This window comes from Heliangelus exortis, chromosome 18 (genome assembly GCF_036169615.1).
Source record: "Heliangelus exortis chromosome 18, bHelExo1.hap1, whole genome shotgun sequence".
Lineage (NCBI taxonomy): Eukaryota > Metazoa > Chordata > Aves > Apodiformes > Trochilidae > Heliangelus > Heliangelus exortis.
Genome location: NC_092439.1, coordinates 12,473 through 32,653, shown reverse-complemented (window position 1 = coordinate 32,653; position 20,181 = coordinate 12,473). Strand labels below are relative to the sequence as shown.

Below are 20,181 nucleotides of genomic sequence, written 5' to 3'. Positions count from 1 at the left end.
AGCAGCCCCCTTTGGGTGGGTGAAGGAACAGGTTACTTTCCAGTGTGATTCCAGCGTGGGCAGGGCAGCTCCAGCTTCGGTGTGTGGGGTTGTGTGTTTTGTGTTTTTGCTGTCTTAGAGCTTCCTGAGGCCTTGATGGTCCTCTGTGTCCTCGCAGAGCAAGTCCCGCATCTTGGGCATCCTCCCGGGAAAGCCTTTCCTGATCAGCACGGCGCTAATCAGCAGCGTGTTATTCCGCACGACGAGTCTAAATTGCAGATCGGTCTCTTGACTTGGAAGTTTCTTGATGGCTGTCTTCTGCAACGTCATTCTCAATTGCATTGTCATCTGATCTCTGTCCACCCAGTTTTCCTGAGGGGGACTCGTTCCCCGCATCCGTGCGTCCTCAGGTCTTGAAGGCGGCTTCTCGGGCATCCGTCGCTTCGTTCCCTCGCTTTGCAGACGCACCGCTGTAGGTCGTATTGCCCAAAAGTCTTGGGTTCCAGAGTCCCTCTTCTTGCTGCGAGTTTTATCTTGAGGTCATGTCTTGTGACTCACATGGCTGTGTCTTTGGTCAGTCTGTGCCTGTGAGTGTTTGGTTTGGAGCTGCCCTGCCTGCTGTGTAGGTTCAGGGGCCATGGGAAGCGCCGTTAACTGACCGAATCGGTGCTGAGCAGCTTCCCAGTGACTTGCATAATCCTGTTTTTCAGATCCTACGTGTCAATGACCATCAAGAAGCAGATGGAGGAGGAGAGGAGGCCGACATCCGAAGGTTGGTCAGGGTGTGGGGTTGGCGGGAAGGTGCCTCCTTTGGGTGCTTGACCGCGTTATGGTTTGTTGTCATTTTGAAGGCGGAAGCGGCGAGCGAAGCGGGATACGGGCACCGGAGGTGGCTGTGGCAAGGTGAGCAAAGGCTGGTGGGCTGGAGGAGCAGTTATTCTCAGGTGTTGTATTATTGGTTGGTCATGAACATCCCTTGTTGTTTGTGGTTTTTTTCAGGTGCACTCCTAACCCTGTTTTGGCACCCCAAAGAGATGGCAGGCAGATGGGTGAGAGGCCGAGGTAAAGAAGCAGGAGATGGACATCACAGTGGGCTGCTTGTTGTTGGGGACAATATCTCGGCGTGTGCCTTTTGCTTTGACTTTTGCAGGTGTCACACACAGTGTCGGAGTGACAAAGCCATGTCTTGAGGAACAGCTGGAGAAGGTGAGATGTCTGTGGGCTGGGTCAGCCATGTATTAACATCAACTCTGTTAAAGGTTTCCCTTATGTTTCAGGTGCTGTGCGTGCCACCTTTGGAACTGGATGAGCATTGAAGGTGAGCTGGGGTGGTAGAGAGTGGGTTCGTGGAGCTGGTGGCTGCTGATCAGCAGAACAGTAACTCTTTCTCTTGGTCTTCTGGGTGCCCAAAGCAGTGGTGGACACAGCATTCAACTCCGGATCGAGGAGGTGAGTGGAACTGGGTGGGGCTCTTTTGAGGTGGTGGGTGTAGTATAAGTGGTTGTTAATGGCTGAAGTACGCCTTCTTGGTGACACTGCTTCTGATTTTCCTCTTTTTCTGTTTGCAGGTGATGAAGAGGAACATGCCCGTCAGACAGCGTGGTGTTTTGCTGGACATAGATCCAAAACCACCATCCCTCAGGAAGATAAGTTGAGGGACTGAACTGAAGTGCTGAGGTTGGGAGTCGTTGCAGAAGGGATCTGGAAGTTTTCTGAGCAAAGGCTGGCGTGGGCTGCCTGTTGTTTTAGGCAGTATCTCGGCACGTGCTTTTGCTTTGACTTTTGCAGGTGCCACGCAAAACCACGCGTTGAGGAGCGGTCGGAGAAGGTGAGATGGTTGCGGGCTGGCTCATCCAGAGTTTTTGCTTCAACTCGGTTAAGGGTTTCCCTTTGTTTTTGCAGGAGCTGCGTGTGCCACCTTTGGAGGGGGAGGAGCGCTGGAGGTGAGACGGGATGGTAACGAGGAGGCTCGATCTGACAAGCAGAACGGGAATTTTGTGTCTCCTGGTATTTCAGGTGCCAGAAGCGATGGTGGCCATAACGTGTGGAAGGGGAAGGTGAGCAGGGCAAGTTGGGGGTTATGAGGAGCTTGTGGAAGGGGTTGGTATTTAGCTGACGTCCTATTTCTGGTGGCACTGCCGTTTGTTCTTGCAGATGACGAGGAGGAACTCTGTGGTTTTGGGAAGATCCCCGTCAGCCGATGTGGGTTACTTTTCTGTCCAGTGCTTCAGAGCCCCAGCCGTTTGAAAGGTAAGAGAAAGGGAGGATGGTTGGGGAGGGTCTGCGTGGAGGAGTCAAGGTTAGGAATCGCCGGCTCGGGTTTTAAAGTTACTGTAGGGGAGCAAGCTGTCCAGAAGCGGCGCCCTTTGGGTGATTGATGGGCGCCTGTCCCTCCCTGGCCTGATGCTAGCAAGTGCCAGGAACTGAGTGAGCACTGGAGGTGAGGTGGCAGTGCAGGGCTTGTGGAGTAGTGTCTTCTCTCAAGCAGAACAATAGTTTTGTGCCTTTTAGGTTCCCTGAATGACGATGCCTACAGCATCCAACTCTGGAAAGCGTGGGCGAGTGGGACCCCGCAGGGCTCTTCTGCGAAGCTGGGACATTTGGAGGGGAATGGGGCTGGCTGATGTTGGACTTATTGCTGAATATTCTGGTAGGCGTTTCGGTGTTGTGGTTATGTGTGTGGAGTTTTTTTTGTTTGCTTGTTTTGGTGTTGTGGTGTGACTTTTTTTTTTTTTTAATGCAGGTGGCAAAGGGGAACCTTGCAAGTTGAGGATTCTTCTGGGCTGCTCCTGTCTATTTTCCTGGCTAACCACGACTTTGGAGAGCCAGTCCTCTGAAAGATAAGTTGAGGGACCAGTGGTGTAGAGGGGTCAAGGCTGGTGGGAGTTGTGGAAGGGGTTTTGAAGTTAGTGTAGGGGAGAGGGCAGTCTGGGAGCAGGCTCCTTTGGTCAGGTGAAGGAAGTGGGTTAATCTCTGATGTGATGCCAGTGTGGGCAGGGCAGCTCCAGCCTTGGTGTGTGGTGGAGTGTAGTTTGTGTTGTATGTCTTTGTCTTAAAGCTTTCTCAGGCCTTGATGTCCTCTCAGAGCAAGTCCCACATCTTGACCCTCATCCCTGCAAGGCCTTTACTCATCAGCACAGTCCTAGTCAGCAGCATCTTCTTCTTGTGTGACAAGTTTGAAGTGTAGATAGGTCTTTCATCTGGGAAGCTTCCTGATGGTCATCTTCTGAAACATCATCGCCACCTGCATCAGCATCATCTCTGGTCGTGGATTTTCCCAGAGTGGGACTTTGTTCCCCGCATCCTCGTGTCATCAGGTCTTGAAGCCCGGGTTCTTCGGCGTCCCTTGATTCAGCCTCTCGTCTTGCAGTTGCATCGCCGTAGGTCTTCTTGCCCAACAGTCTTGGATCCCAGAGATATTCTTTTTGCTTGGCGTTCTCTTGAGATCGAGTCTCGTAATTTGGAGGGCTGTGTCTCGAACTGGTCTGAGTGTTTGGCTTGGAGCTGCCCTTCCCGGAGTTTGCTGGAAGAGCCATAACTGAATAGTTCAGCTGTTGGGCAGTGTTCCAGTGACTTGTGTATCACTGTTTTTCAGATCCCGTGTGACAAGGATGTACATGAAAGAGCGGGAGGAGAGAAGAGCGCCGTCCAAAGGTTAGTCGGTGTTGGAGTGAAGGTCCCACTCCTGGCTACCTGGCCACATTATGGTTTGTTTGTCCTTTTGAAGGTGAGAGCAGCCAAGGAAGCAGAATATCTGTTCCGGAGGTGGCTCTGGCAAGGTGAGCAAAGGCCGGTGTGCTGGAGGAGCAGTTATTTCTCGGGTGTTTTATTGTTGTTGAAGGCATTGGCATCCCCTGTTTTTTGTGTTTTCCAGGTGTCCTCCAAACCTGCTTTTGGCACCCCACGAGGATGGCAGGCAGCTGGGTGAGAGGCTGAGGCACTACCTCAGCACGTTCCTTTTGCTTTGACTTTTGCAGGTGCCACAACCATCCTTGTAGGGACAAAGACACACATTTAGGAGCGGTTGGAGAAGGTGAGATGGTGGTGGGCTGGGTCAGCCATGTATTTTACATCAAGTCACTTAAACGTTTCCTTTTGTTTTTGCAGGCGCTGTGCGTGCCACCTTTGGAACCAGATGAGCGTTGAAGTTGAGTTGAGTTGGTAGCGAGGGGTTCATGGGGCTGGTGACTTCTGATCAGCAGAACAGGAACTCTTTCTCTTGGTGTTTCAGGCGCCCCAAGCAATGGTGGCGATAGCGTTCAACTCTGGAAGGAGAAGGTGCGTGGTATACCACGGGGCTCCCTCGAGGAGGTGAGTGCAGCAGAAGTAGCGTGCGTCGGCTTAGGTGGGACTTGTGCCAGCGCTGTGGGTGACCTGTGGGTTGTGTTTTTTCCTTTTTTACGTCTAGGGGACGAAGAGGAACCGTGCGACTGGAAGCACATCCCAGTCAAACAATGTGGTTTTCATTACCGACCGTGGCTTTGTGCTGCTGTCGTTCTTGAAGATAAGTTGAGGGCCCAGGGGCGGGTGGGGAGGGGCTGAGCAGAGGAGTCGAGGTTGGGAATTGCAGGTGGTGTTTTGAAGTTAGTGCAGGGGAGAGGGTTGTCTGGGAGCAGCCCCCTTTGGGTGGGTGAAGGAACAGGTTACTTTCCAGTGTGATTCCAGCGTGGGCAGGGCAGCTCCAGCTTCGGTGTGTGGGGTTGTGTGTTTTGTGTTGTCAGTCTTTGCTGTCTTAGAGCTTCCTGAGGCCTTGATGGTCCTCTGTGTCCTCGCAGAGCAAGTCCCGCATCTTGGGCATCCTCCCGGGAAAGCCTTTCCTGATCAGCACGGCGCTAATCAGCAGCGTGTTATTCCGCACGACGAGTCTAAATTGCAGATCGGTCTCTTGACTTGGAAGTTTCTTGATGGCTGTCTTCTGCAACGTCATTCTCAATTGCATTGTCATCTGATCTCTGTCCACCCAGTTTCCCCGAGGGGGACTCGTTCCCCCCATCCGTGCGTCCTCAGGTCTTGAAGGCGGCTTCTCGGGCATCCGTCGCTTCGTTCCCTTGCTTTGCAGACGCACCGCTGTAGGTCTTATTGCCCACAAGTCTTGGGTTCCAGAGTCCCTCACAGGACAAGTAATATTGAACATCATCCCCATGGTGTTGAACACATTTAGTCATCATCATCATCATAGTGCCACCTGGATCCTTCTTTTCATTGCATCTTGCAAATTTCTTGATAGGCATCTTTTGTAATCTTCTTTATGAACGAATGAGCATCTGTGGTCATAAATTTTCCACTATGCAACCTTGTCTCTGCATCCTTAGGTCTTGATGCTAGTCTTCTTGTACATCTGATATGTTATTTTGAAGAGTAATTATTGTAACAGGAAGTGTTCTATGACACTCGATGTCACCATGGGGCCTCCTTGCCTCACCCTTGCATCCCTGTAGATCTTCTTGGCCAACTTCTTGGAGCCCAGAGTAATTCTTTTGGGGAGTTTTCTATTAATGTTTAATCTTGTAGTTTGCAGTGGTGTGTCTTGGGTTGGTCTGTGTTTGTGGGTTTGGCCTGGAGCTGCTCTGCCCAGATTGTAGAGTTGGGGATATTGAAGAGCCATAAGGGTCTCTGGTGATGTTTGCCTGTAGTTTTTAGGCCACAATTTTACAGCGATCTTAGGTGGAGCAGCCATAGTCAGGCTGGGTGGGCAGTTGCTTTGATGGTGTTTGAAGGTGATGGGACCCTCATGAGAGGGTTTTTCCTGTGCAGCGCAGGACATCGACCCTCTCAGTAGTTAACGGTTGTATGTGTATGGGTTTAAAGTTGTGGGGCTGTGTTTATTAATGGCATGAGGTTAGTAATACTCTAGATGGGTTTCCTAACTAGGATTGAGATGTCTGGAATTGTCTGTCCATTGTTCAGTGTTCCAGTGACTTGTGTAACACTTTCTTTCAGATGCAAAGGACAAATATGCGCTTGTGAGAAGAAATGAGGGAGCAGAGTGCAGTCAGGTCAGTCAGTGTGTAGTGCTGGAGGGATTGTGCTTCTGGTAGCTACCTGATTACAGTGTGTGTTTAACTCATTTTGAAGGTAGAAGCAGTAAGCAAAGTGGGATAGTCACTGAAGGTGACTGGGGTGAGGTGAGTGGTGACTAGTGGGACCAAAGAGCAGTTATTTTTTAGATGTGTTGTTGAAGTTCGAAGCATCAGTTGATGTTTATAGGTTCTATTGTAGTCACCATGTGACAACAAGAAAATTGCAGAGGCTGGGTATGCAAATGGGCAAGGTAAAGGAGTAAGAGATGGGAATTGTTGCAGGCAGGGTGCTGTTTGAGGCAGCATCTTGGTACATTCCTTTTGTTTTTTGCAAATATCCTAAGCAGGCTCACTGGGACAAAGCTGCTGACTATAGCAAGTAGTCCGAGGCAAGGTCAGTGTCAAAGAGCAGAGAATAATGTGGCTACTCAGTGAAGCAGTTACTTTTTTGCATGAACTTTGTAGGCCACTTTTGGGACTGGATGAGCATTTGAGGTGCGCTGGGGTAGTAGCGAGGATGAACATGGAGCTGGTGACTTCCTTCAAGTATACCTGTCATTTTGTCTCTTGGTGTAGACTGGGTTCTACAAACAATGACAGATGCAGTATCTGGCATCGAATGGGTACAGAGCAGGTGAGGGGAAGCCCATGGTGCTAATCACAGAATTACCTCTACTAGAAAAGACCTTCAAGATCATAGAGTCCAACCATTAGCCTTACACTGACAAGAACTTAAGCCATATCCCTAAGTTAAGCTATTTCTATATGACTTGGGGGGTGTCTTTAGGGATGATGAGTACTTCAAGGGATGGTGAAGGAGGTTGTCACAGAAGAGGTTTGCCAACCCATAGGATTCTTCCGGATGCTTCCTGCTGGCACTCTGCTTTTTTTTTTTTTTTTTTTTTTTTTTTTTTTTTTTTTTTTTTTTTTTTTTTTTATGAAGACGAGCCTGGTGATTGCAGAAATATACCAGTTACCTGATGTGCCTTTTCTTGAGGAAGGAATCTGATCCCTGGCCTGCTGCAAGCTAAGCTGGGAGACCAGGAACAACTGCCCTCCAGCATGAATATTGATAGAAGATGGGAAGAGAGAGTCCAAAACAGAAATGCCTCTCATTCAAAGATGTTGCATTTTGGAAACTCCCCATCAGAGCAGATCCCAAAAGAGTCTGTGGAAGTCACCGGCAACAAGACTCTTTCCTCCTTCAAAAAAAAAAAAAGAGGTGGTCATTCTCAAGAGGGAAGCACAGCACATCTTTCTCAAGTTGATGGTGTTTCTGGCTTTGTGGGTCACAATTGCAGCAGCTGAGATGATGAAAATGCATTCCTCTGCACGTTTTGGTACGTCCAGATGCATTAACAAAGCAGAGAGTCCTTTTTGGTAAGTTTATATACTGCAGCAGTGGGGATTTGTTTGACTCCTGCAGTTTTACCCTCCCTTCTCTCCATCATCCTTCAAAAATTAAAGCCAAAGAGTTACCACAGATTTTTTTGTATCATAAATGTAACAAAAGCAGTTGTATAAAGTACAAACTGCATTGTTTAGACGCTAACAGCCCCATAATGCTTTAGATCTCATATATTACCTAGTTTAGATAATTTTCTATTCTGAATCTTTGAACAGAGAGACAGCTGGATGCTGCAGGTATCTTTTGCTGGTGTTTTGATGGAGTGCTCTGAAGTACTTTGTCTCCCTCTAAATGGGGTATTTCCCTGGGGGTTTGGTAGCATCTCCTTTGGGCAGCTCTCCCTCCTGGTTGTGTAACACACAAAAAATTACTGGTCAAATTATCCCCGTGTTTGAGATAGAAAAAGTAATGGTATCGGTTAACAGTTGTACAAGTTACATGAATGCAGAAAGGAAGTGAAATACTTGCCTATAGAAGTATTTAAATAGGATACATATAAACATGTGGACACCTCATGAGCAGATGGTGAATTTATTTTTTTACTTTCAGGAGTCGTTTTTTACTTTCAGCTTTGCTGTCTAAGCAGGATGCAAGGCCGCTACTGTTGCAGTGTGTGTGTAGGTGTCTCTTGTGATACAAGTAGAGGCAGCCATACAGGGTTCTCTACGCCAGCAATGGAGTAGGGAAGGATGGAAGCTTTTTCTGCACCCAGCAAGAGCGTTGCTTTGATGTTACGAATGTAATGACAAATCCTGCCTAATAGTCTTCAGAGATGTGTTTTAAGCACTGGAGTTACAGTGGGGAGGGGTAAAGGGCTGTGAGGGCTGTCAGGGTGTCTGGTAGAGGTGAGGGGGGAGTGTGGGACCAGGAGGGACAGGGGATATTTTGCTCCAGGGAGTCTGTGTGAGTGTATCAAAGCTGATGTATAAGTCAAAGCAGATATTAGATGTGTAAATGGGTATTTAAATGCTTGCCGGCTTGCTGACAGACACCAGTCCTCCAGCAACCGGAAACAGCACGTGAAGCAGCCAAACACACTCTCTATTTTGGACCTTTAGAAACCAGATGTTCCCTATTACTCAGCTGCACTCTGTTCTTTTTTTGTCCTCCGGTAACCAGAAGCAGCCAGACAGTCAGCTGCTCACTGTTCTCTGTAGTGAAATGAGGTAACCAGGTGCCACTAATTGCCAGGTAGGGGGCATGAGCTTGTGTTAAGCCCACCTGTGCCTGGTTAGGGCGGGCCCCAACTGCACATGAGCAGCATTAGGGGGCCAATAAAAGGTGAGGCCTGGAGCCCAATCTCAGCTCATTCCTGAGCAAGCCAGCAGAGAGGTTAGCCGATTCGGGAGCAGTAGCTCCGAGCCAGGCTAGGCAACCCTGAGTGCAATAGACTCAGAGCACTCTTAGTGAGTTTCTGCTGGAACACCTGTTTGGACCTTGGAGGGCCGTGCCCTAAGAGACATTCGCCTTGCAACAGTTCTCATTTTTGGTCGTCCAGCAACAAGGTAAAGTAGGGCTTAATGGATAAGAGGTAATGGGGAAATTCTGATTGGACATAAGAAGTTCATTTTTCACCATGTGTACAGTAAAAGATGGGAATGGTCTCCTAGGAGAAGCGGTAGATTCCCCCCGTTGTAGAAAGTGTTAAGACATCAAATCCATAGCATTAGGTAGAGGGATGGACCAGATGCTCTTTGAAGGCCCCTTCCAACACGAGTGATTAAATGAATCTATGAAGTAAGAGAAAAGTGACAGGTTTTGGCGAAGATCAGAGGAGCTGCCAGATGGCGTGTTTCTACGCACAGGGGACAGTGGGGGGTTCTTAAATTTTTAACTATCAGTTTGTCCGATTTCCGGAGACTCGTTTGTAGTTTTTCGCTGAAAAGATGGCCGACTTCCGGTAAACAGATGGCCGACTGCCGGAGTCTCGTTTGTAGTTTTCCGGTAACAAGACGGCCGACTTCCGGAGACTCATTTGTAGTTTTTCGGTAAAAAGATGGCCGACTTCCGGAACCAAGATGGCCGACTTCCGGAGACTCATTTGTAGTTTTTCGGTAAAAAGATGGCCGACTTCCGGAACCAAGTAGCCGACTTCCGGAGACTCGTTTGTAGTTTTTGGCTAAAAAAGATGGCCGACTTCCGGAGAGTCGTTTGTAGTTTTTCGCTAAAAAGATGGCCGACTTCCGGTAACAAAATGGCCGACTTCCGGAGACTCGTTTGTAGTTTTTTGCTAAAAAGATGGCCGACTTCCGGTACCAAGATGGCCGACTTCCGGAGACTCATTTGTAGTTTTCCGGTAAAAAGATGGCCGACTTCCGGAGACTCGTTTGTAGTTTTTCGCTGAAAAGATGGCCGACTTCCGGTAACAAGATGGCCGACTTCCGGAGACTCATTTGTAGTTTTCCGCTGAAAAGATGGCCGACTTCCGGTACCAAAATGGCCGACTTCCGGAGACTCATTTGTAGTTTTTCGCTAAAAAGATGGCCGACTTCCGGTAACTAGATGGCCGACTTCCGGAGACTCATTTGTAGTTTTCCGCTGAAAAGATGGCCGACTTCCGGTAACAAAATGGCCGACTTCCGGAGACTCGTTTGTAGTTTTTCGCTAAAAAGATGCCCGACCGCCGGTCAATGGTTTTGTATCTTCTTATATTCAGTGCGTGGCAGCGTGTATTGGGGTGTTCAATTCTTAGCACCCATCGGTTTGTGTCGTTTTTGGAGACAGCGCATCTGACACGTAGGACCAATCGTAACCTTGTTATGTGAGGTAACAAGGGAAAAGTGTGAGTTTGCAGAAGTGAACAGCAGGCTGATTTGGAATTAACAGAAGAGGCTTAACAAAAGGTTTTGGATTTATGATCCTCACAAATAAGAAGAGATCTCAAACAAATCTGTAAGCGGGTTACACAGAACTTGGAGCCCAGGGGAGAAAATTACCAGAAGCAGAAAACAACTCCACTTTGAGAGTTATTAGTGTTATAAATGACTGGGACTCAATATTCTGTTAATAGTTTAATTTAATAAATAAAATTGCAATAAGCAAAACAGCGCTGGGTGCGTGGGGAGTCTCCGCTCCACTCGCACACATGCCTTAAAGTTTAATCTTTTGTCTTACATTCCATACCTTAATATTCATAACTATTTTAATACATATTCATGACTGTTCTAGAACAGGCTGGATTATGTTTATTAGTTCTTGGAAGAGGCGGCCTTCAAAGGCACGTGCCCGCTTTATCTCTGAGGGTCTTTTTGACCCCCATCTGGTGGTCGTTGGATGAAGTCAGTGTCTGCCTCAGTTTCCTCTCTCGTTACCCTTCGATTCCGCACATGCGCTCCTTCGCTCTTTCCTGTGCAACGCTCTGCAGTCAGCAGTAAAACCACCTTAAATTGCAACGCTATGTGGTGAGCAGCAAAATCAGCTTAGATTAGCACAACAGGATGTACATTGTAGTGTTTTCAGGGTACAGAAACTGTGGATGTCTTATTTCTTGTTCCCTTAAGCTTTGTAGTTACCCACAGAACAGTTATATTTCATTCCAACAAATTCCTACGTTTGTATATTTCACAATGTTGAAGATATATTATTAGTATAATATATTATAACAGATATATATAATATATATATATAATATATATATAACAGATATATTATTAGTACTCTCAAAGGTGGGTTAAACATTTCATAATTATTTTACATGAATTCACAAACATCTACTACATTAGCACGTTTTTGGGCTGCGCTAGAACTAGAACAACTCACAGTAGAATATAAAGAGGCTCTGTCTGCCATAATTCCTATCATGCAATGGGTCAAATATATTCAAGATAGAGCCAAAGTGGGAAGCTATGGTGTGGCTGCCTTCCACTAGCAGCTAGCCACTGCCCCCCATGAATAATCAAGAAGTAAACCCTGATTTTGCACTCAAAAATGAATCTTTAATGAGGCTTGAAAAAAACATGGATCTATTAACTCATCCTGAGACGGAGCACATTTGGTTTACTGGGAGATCAGCTAAGTATGTAGGAGGAAAAAGGTTTGTGAAAGCAGTAGCTTACCCTCCCCATTCTGAGAAATTTTTTTCAAACCACGAGAGAGTGCAAAAGCAGCCAATATACTGAATTGTCTGGGCAGATATTTTAGGTAACCACCAGTAACATGTCTAGGGGAGATAGTTTAGGCAGCCCTACGATCTCCGACTTGAGTCCCAGCCAGGCCCCGGTTTCGGTCGTTACGGGGCGTAAGACCGGACGTTTTCACGTTAAGAAAAGCGCAAGTCCTTCGGACTAGCGGCAACGGGATACTCGAAAAACTGGACCCTTTCTGCCGTCCTCACCTACAAGAGGATGCACCGTGTAGGATTTCCCAGCTGCTGGGAAGGGTTCTCCGTGTCCTCGTCACAACCAGGGCTCCCCAGCAACCGCAGATCCAGGCAAAGTCGAACCACTACGGCAATCGGCGACACGTCTTTCTTACTCTTTATCGCTGCGTCTGTATAGTAACAATTAGATGAGTTGCTGTGTTTTGCTTTGACTTTGCTATCGCACTTCAGTTTTGTTGTTTGTTTCTGCACTTGTTCTCTTATAATTTAATACATCAGTAAATATAAACTAACTTCTTTATTTGGGTGCCTGTGTCTTTTGCGCTGACCCCGCCCATCTGGCAAAGTATCATATTAAGTAGCAGATCTATATAGACCTCAGGACACTCTCAACTGTCCTTGAAATCTAGTGACACCGATGCCACGTGAAACGCCAAGGACAGACTAATAGAAAAGCAGCGCAGCAAGCCCCTCCCCCCTCGAGAGCCAGATAAGTCCACAGGACAGGGAGACGGCAAAATGAAAGCTGAATTTCAGGAACTAGAGTTCCATACGGAGACCAGGAAGCAAACGGATCAATTTATTTGGGGATGGCAGCAAACCGTCAGAACTTCAGGTTCAGATGAAACAACCAGTGAAATCAAAGGCACACGCAAAAGAGCCAAGAGACCAATCACCCTGGGGTAATATGCATTTTAGAGAAACCCTTTATACAACGGGACGGGTGCACATCATGCAGACAGGTAGCGAGGTATTAAAAGGCAGAGATAAAATACACCAACTCTGGGGCAGAGGGAGAGTATGAACTCCGCTTTACTGCCAGGGGCAAAGACCACATCCAGCCACACCCAGGGTCCTCTCCGAGGAAGCGTTCAGAAAGGGACGGGGGTCCGGTCTCCCCCTCAAGACTCTGCCAGAGGGTTTCCCGGACTCTTTTTCAACATTATGGCCCATCAGAGCCCTCTCATTCAGGGCACCGCTCCTTACGAGACCATCCTCACACCGCCCCACACCCTTCCATCTCTGTGGTGCTCTTTTTAGCTCTCTTACTGAGACAGAATCCTTCTTCAGGCTCTCTTTGCACCCCAGAACCCTTCCTTCATTTGTTGTGATCTTAGACATCTGTTCAGTCCCTCAGCCCCCGAGGACATCCGTACATCAACTGGACACGTACGGTTTTTCCTTGTGTCCCACAGCCTCCTTTTACCTCTCTCACAGCACCCTTCTCTCACCACCAGACCTCCGGAGGCCAACCTCACGCCCCCCCCCCCGGTCGGCGTCCCACAGCCACCTTCAGGCTCCGTTGCGCATTTTACGCCTTTTTCGCTCCACGAGAAGCTCTTCTGACGCCGTCTGTCATTCGGTTCCCAACATCCCAGGGACGCCTGTACTCTATTAAAATCCCCTCCAGACTGCTGCTTGTGCCCCTCAGCTTTCTTCAGTGTCTTCGATCCAAAAATGACCCCTCTAACAGAACGCTGCCTTCCAGCTTGCCTTTAGCGCACTTTTAGCTTTGTTGCAAAGCTCTCACTCCTCTGAGTCTTTCAGGAGACTTTGCGAGTCCGTATCTGTGACCCACCCCACTTGTTCTTTCCTCTCTTCTGTCTAATACAAGCCTCCAATGACCTTTACTCTGTTAAGGTTCCCTTTGGGTTGAATTCTTACCTGGTCACGTCGCTGAAGTTACAAGGAGAGAGAAAAAACCCCAAATTCCTCAGCCGGCATCACGGAGTCCCTCTGCTTGTCCCGCAAACTGAAGAAAGAGGAGAAAACTGACTGCTTCTCCTCTGGCTGCTTTTATACCTTGTGGTAATTGCCACCTCCTCTTTCCCAGGGGATTGTGGGAAAAGCTGTGGGCGGTGCCTGTGGTATATAAGCCACAGCCTTTGGCTAGGGTCTTCAGTCAGCTCTTGGGCTTCTCTGAGGTCAGAGCTCTCCTACTCCTGGAGCTGACTGCAGCTGTTGAGCTGTCTGGGCTGTTTGAGAAGACTCTTTAAGGTAAGAACTTTAGAACCACCGAAAGTTAGAGCTCTTTATAGCAAGAATATGCTTGCATGCAAATTTTTTTTTTCCTATTTATTACTTTTTTTTTTTTCTATTTATTACTTTTTTTTTTTTCTATTTATTACTTTTCTTTTTTTTTTTTTTTAATGCAGCTGTTGAAGAGAAACCTTAAAACTGCAGGAACGTGCTAGTCAGAAAACGTGGTTTCGTTGCTGGACATAAATTTAGACCCACAGGCCTCTGAAAGCTAAGTGCAGGAACTTGGTTGCAGAGGGGCTGAGGCTTGGAGTTGCAGGAGGGATTTTGAAGATGGCATCTGGGAGAGGGCTGTCTACAATCAGCCCCCTTTGAGTGGGTGAACAGAGCATGTTAGTTTCCAGCACAATGCTAGGGTGGGCAGGGCAGCTCCAGCCTTGGTGTGTGGGGTCGTGTATCTTGTGTTGTCTGTCTTTGTCTTAGAGCTTCCTCCAGTCTTGATGGTCTTCTGCGTGTCCTCACAGAGCAAGTCTCGCATCTTGGGCATTATCCCTGCAAAGCCTTTCCTGATCAGCACGGTACTGATCAGCAGCGTGTTATTCTGCACAATGAATTTAAATTGCAGATCGGTCTCTTGACTTGGAAGTTTCTTGATGGTTGTCTTCCGCAATGTCTTCTCAATTGCATTGTCATCTGATCTCTGTCCACCCAGTTTCCCTGAGGGGGACTCATTCCCCACATCCTTGCATCCTCAGGTCTTGAAGGCAGCTTCTCGGGCATCCGTCGCTTCGTTCCCTCGCTTTGCAGACGCATCGCCGTAGGTCTTATTGCCCAAAAGTCTTGGATTCCAGAGTCCCTCTTCTTGCTGCGAGTTTTATCTTGAGCTCAAGTCTTGTGACTCACGTGGCTGTGTCTCGGGTCAGTCTGTGCCTGTGAGTGTTTGGCTTGGAGCTGCCCTGCCTGCCGTGTAGGATCAGGGGCCACAGAAGCACCACAACCTGACCGACTCGGTGTTGAGCGGCGGTGCAGTAACTTGCGTAATCCTGTTTTTCAGATCCCGCAAGTCAAGGATGAGCAAGAAATGGATGGAGGAGGAGACAAGGGAACCAGCTGAAGGTTAGTCAGGGTGTGCAGTTGGTGGCAAGCTGCCTCCCTTGGCTACCTGACCACATTATGGTTTGTTGTCATTTTGAAGGTGGAAGCAGCAAGCGAAGCGGGGTACGGACACCAGAGGTGGCTGTGGCAAGGTGAGCAATGGCCGGTGGGCTGGAGGAGCAGTTATTCTCAGGTGTTGTATTATTGGTTGGTCATGAGCATCCCTTGTTGTTTTGTGGGTTTTTTTTTTTTTTTTGTTTTTCAGGTGCCCTCCTAACCTCATCGTGGTACCCCAAAGAGATGGCAGACAGATGGGCGAGGGGCAAAGGTAATGGAGCAGGAGATAGACGTCACAGTGGCCTGGGTGTAGTTGGAGGCAATATCTCAGCGTGTGCCTTTTGCCTTGACTTTTGCAGGTGTCACACACAGTGCTGGAGTGACAAAGCCATGTCTTGAGGAACACCTGGAGAAGGTGAGATGGCTGTGTGCAGAGTCGTTCACGTGTTTTATATCAACTCGGTTAAATGTTTCCTCTATTTTTGCAGGCGGTGTGCCTCCTACTGTTGAGAACAGATGACCCTTAAAGGTGAGGTGGTACAGGGGGGTTCATGGAGCTCGTGATGATCAGTCATCAGAACAGTAACTCTCTCTTGTTCTTTTTAGGTGCCCAAAGCAGTGGTGTAGACAGGATTGAACTCTGGATCAAGAAGGGGAGAAGAATGCTGTGGGACTCTTCTGAGGCCTCTTTTTTGTAGTGTAAGTGTTTGGAGATGGCTGAAGCGGTCCTAACTGGTGACATGGATTCTGATTTTTTCCTTTTTTTTTTTTTTTTTTTTTTTCTGATTGCAGATGGTGAACAGGAATGTGTGTACTGAAGGAACGTGCCTGTCACGGAATGGTGTTTGCTGCTGGACATACATTCCGAACCCCAGCTCTCGGAAAGATAAGTCGAGGGACTGAATTGTTGGGGGGTTGAGGTTGGGAGTTGCCGGAGGGATTTTGAAGTTTGCTTTCTGGGAGAGGGCTGTCTGGGAGTAGCCCCCTTTGCATGGATAAGCGGAGCGAGTTAGTTTCCTGCACGATGCTAGTGTGGGCAGGGCAGCTCCAGCCTTGGTGTCCGGGGTTGTGTGTTTCGTGTTGTCCGTCTTCGTCTCGGCGCTTCCTCAGGCCTTGATGGTCTTCTGTATGTCCTCACAGAACAAGTCCTGCGTCTTGGGCATCATCCCTGGAAAGCATTTCCTGGTCAGCAGCATCTTTTTCTTGTGTGACAGATGTAAACCATATATTGGTCTTTCATCTTGGAAGTTTCTTGATGGTCATCTTCTGAAACATCATTGCCACCTGCATCAGCATCTCTGGTCTTAGATTTTCCCAGAGTGGGAATCGATCGACACGTCCTTGTGTCCTCAGGTCTTGAAGTCTATGTTTTTTGGCATGCATCGCTTCATCTCCTAGCTTCGCAGTCACATCGCTGTAGGTCTTCTTGCCAAGCAGTCTTGGATGCCGGAGATACGCTTCTTGCTTGGTGGTCTCTTGACATAGTCTCATGGTTTGCAGGGTTGTGTCTTGAGTTTGTGTGTTTGGTTTGGAGCTGCCCTGCCTGGAGTTGTAGGGTCAGGGTTTGTTGGAAGAGCCCTAAGGGAATATTCCAGCTGTTGAGCAGCATTTCAGTGACTTGCATAATACTGTTTTTCAGATGCCGTGTGACAAAGACGAGCAGAAAAAGGCTGGAGGAGGCGAGAAAGATGCCACCTGAAGGTTAGTCAGTGTTTGGTGTTGGTGGGGAGGTGCTTTCAACATTTATTAGAATCCCTGAGATTAGTTTGATTTATTTCTTACAGATGCAGAAGTCCAGGACGTGGAACAAAAAGCAAAGCAGGTGGGTAGCTGAATGTCATTGCAAGGCTTGGTAAAGTCTGTCACAGGGCAGGTGGATGCAGTTGCTCTGAGTAGCATTAATGGATTTTTTTTTTTTTTTTTTTTTTTTTTTTTTAGGTTGCAAAGCTGTGTAGAGCAGGCAGTTCATCTCAATGGGACATGACCTTTGGAAGGTGAGCACTGTGAAATTGCCTGCTGGAAGTGTTAAATGTTATGAGTAGTATTGAAGTAAAAAACATTACCTGTGTATTTTTTCAGGTGGTGCCTCGGTATCCAGTTCAGACTAACATGCCTGAGGGGCATCTGGCAAAGGATTAAGGTAAAGGAGATTGGGCAATTCTCTGGGAGGGTTTTGTTAGAAGCAGCAGTATATTACAAATTGCCTTGCTCTTTTCAGGTGCCCTGTAGAGCCATCGAGGTGTCAGGAAGTACACCCATCAACTGCTTAAGAAGGTGAGATGCTAGTAAGCTCTTTCAGTAAGATCAAAGTCCTTGACCACTCGCTAAAGCATTTGCTTTTTTTTTTTTTTTTTTTTTTTTTTTTCAGATGCTGTCCTGGCCATTGTTGGACTTGGCTGAGCATTTGAGGTGAGGTGAGGTGGAGCGGTGGGAATGACGAGGATCATTTTACGGAGCAGAACAGTAATTTTGTCTCTCGGTCTTCTAGGTGACAGAAGCACGGCGTCTCCGATGAGCGTGTCGTCTGAGGAGGGCGTGCTGCGGGACAGTCGGTGCCGGTAGACAGGACGCCCTAGGATTCTGCACGGTGTACGGAGAACCGTCTTCGGGGAGACCATCCGAACCTGCGCCTTTTCGTCTAGCAAACTGTTTCCACGGCAGCGCTATGTTGTATTTCATCTGTGCCTCCTTCAGGGTTTCAGTCTCAAAGCCCATCAGGTAACAAATGTGTCGTTCTGGTGTTTGGTTTTGTAGGGCTCTGTATCTGCTGTTTGGCAGTATACTGACTTTGTACTGTAGGTTTCCAGATACACATTGTATGCGTGATTTAGTTCTCAGTGCCTTGCAATGCTTTGTAATTGAATTGCCATGGCTTTGTGGCCACGTGCCACAAAGGTGCTAGGTTCTGTGTCTTCAGTCCCTCCTTGTATTTCTGTATTAGAAAATTTACTGCGTTGCTCATGTTGGTGTCGCGCCGTACTTGACCTGGTGTCGCGCCGTACTTGACCTGGTGTCGCGCCGTACTTGACCTGGTGTCGCGCCGTACTTGACCTGGTGTCGCGCCGTACTTGACCTGGTGTCGCGCCGTACTTGACCTGGTGTCTGAGTTGTTACTCTATTTTTTTACTCAAGTGCACCAAAATAGGCTGTACTACTGTCTGTGGTTCCATTGGTGTTTTCCATGTGCGGTTGTATTGTTCTGTGAAGCCTTATGTGTGTGTTAGGGTGGCTTTGTTACAGCATGTTGTACTGTATTAGACTACAGTGCCCTATATTTGAGTGCTTATTTGAGTTTTTATTGCACTGTATTGCTATGTAATGTAATGGCGTTTGAGTCTGTGCGCTACATTTGCCTGTATGGGACTGTATGAGTGTGCCAGTGAGCCTATAGCATTGTAGGGGACTAGGTACACGACCCGGTGTTGCAATGTACGTGAAGGATTGATTTTGCATAGCTTTTTATTTGAATATATACTTGTACTGCCTTACTTCATTGTTTGACTTTGTACAGCCCTACTTTAGAGTGGTAGATTTAGTCTGTAGTGGCTTTTGTTTGACTTTGTGATGCCTTGCAGTTTAATCCTAATTTGAGTCTGTGCTGAAATTGAGTTTATGTAGTTGTAGTACTTGACAGAGTCATTGAAGTATTCGCCTGTAAGTAGTCTGTAATGCAGACTTAAGCAGAAGTCTGTAATGCCTTCTTTGTCTGTCTTTGTGTATAGTCCTGAATATTTGTTTACCTCCCCGTTGGACTCTGTACTTGAATACGTACTGTATTTTCAATAACGGTTTTTGACTGCATTGTGAGCGTACTCGTGTGTGTAATGCGATGGAACTGGCTGTAATTGACCGAGTATAGCGTTGTAACAATCTAGTGGTATGCATTGCCACTGCATGTGTATTGATTTGTAATGATGTATGTGTTGCCTTGAAACCAACTGTGTACTGCCTTGTAGTGATATACATGAAGCTTGGACCTGGGTGTGGGTAGCCTTGGACCTGGGTGTGGGTAGCCTTGGACCTGGGTGTGGGTAGCCTTGGACCTGGGTGTGGGTAGCCTTGGACCTGGGTGTGGGTAGCCTTGGACCTGCCTTGTACCTGTGTGTTGCCTTGTACCTGTGTGTTGCCTTGTACCTGTGTGTTGCCTTGTACCTGTGTGTTGCCTTGTACCTGTGTGTTGCCTTGTACCTGTGTGTTGCCTTGTACCTGTGTGTTGCCTTGTACCTGTGTGTTGCCTTGTACCTGTGTGTTGCCTTGTACCTGTGTGTTGCCTTGTACCTGTGTGTTGCCTTGTACCTGTGTGTTGCCTTGTACCTGTGTGTTGCCTTGTACCTGTGTGTTGCCTTGTACCTGTGTGTTGCCTTGTACCTGTGTGTTGCCTTGTACCTGTGTGTTGCCTTGTACCTGTGTGTTGCCTTGTACCTGTGTGTGTGTACTGCTGTACTTGTATTGCCTTAATTGAGTGTCTGTTGCTTTGTACTGATGTACTTATATTGCCTTATACCTGAAAGTGTATGGCCTTGCATTGAAATGTGTATGGCCTTGCATTGAAATGTGTATGGCCTTGCATTGAAATGTGTATGGCCTTGCATTGAAATGTGTATGGCCTTGCATTGAAATGTGTATGGCCTTGCATTGAAATGTGTATGGCCTTGCATTGAAATGTGTATGGCCTTGCATTGAAATGTGAATTGCCTTGTCCTAGAATGTGTATTGCCTTGCATTGAAATGTGAATTGCCTTGTCCTAGAATGTGTATTGCCTTGCATTGAAATGTGAATTGCCTTGTCCTAGAATGTGTATTGCCTTGCATTGAAATGTGTATTGCCTTGCATTGAAATGTGTGTATTGCCTTGCATTGAAATGTGTGTATTGCCTTGCATTGAAATGTGTGTATTGCCTTGCATTGAAATGTGTGTATTGCCTTGCATTGAAATGTGTGTATTGCCTTGCATTGAAATGTGTGTATTGCCTTGCATTGAAATGTGTGTATTGCCTTGCATTGAAATGTGTGTATTGCCTTGCATTGAAATGTGTATTGCCTTGCATTGAAATATGTGTATTGCCTTGCATTGAAATGTGTATTGCCTTGCATTGAAATGTGTATTGCCTTGCATTGAAATGTGTATTGCCTTGCATTGAAATGTGTATTGCCTTGTCCTAGAATGTGTATTGCCTTGCATTGAAATGTGAATTGCCTTGTCCTAGAATGTGTATTGCCTTGCATTGAAATGTGTGTATTGCCTTGCATTGAAATGTGTGTATTGCCTTGCATTGAAATGTGTATTGCCTTGCATTGAAATGTGTGTATTGCCTTGCATTGAA

At 47.3% G+C, this 20,181-nt stretch overlaps 2 long non-coding RNA genes across 2 annotated transcripts; both read left to right on the top strand.

Moving 5' to 3' along the window:
* Window positions 1-472: 472 nt before the first annotated feature.
* LOC139804869 (uncharacterized) lies at window positions 473-15,275 on the top strand. Its single transcript, XR_011729585.1, has 4 exons — window positions 473-751; window positions 831-882; window positions 979-1,041; window positions 15,217-15,275. It is a non-coding gene; the product is annotated as an uncharacterized lncRNA (long non-coding RNA).
* Window positions 3,955-4,494, top strand: LOC139804731 (uncharacterized). Its single transcript, XR_011729515.1, has 3 exons — window positions 3,955-4,012; window positions 4,087-4,290; window positions 4,388-4,494. It is a non-coding gene; the product is annotated as an uncharacterized lncRNA (long non-coding RNA).
* Window positions 15,276-20,181: the final 4,906 nt, after the last annotated feature.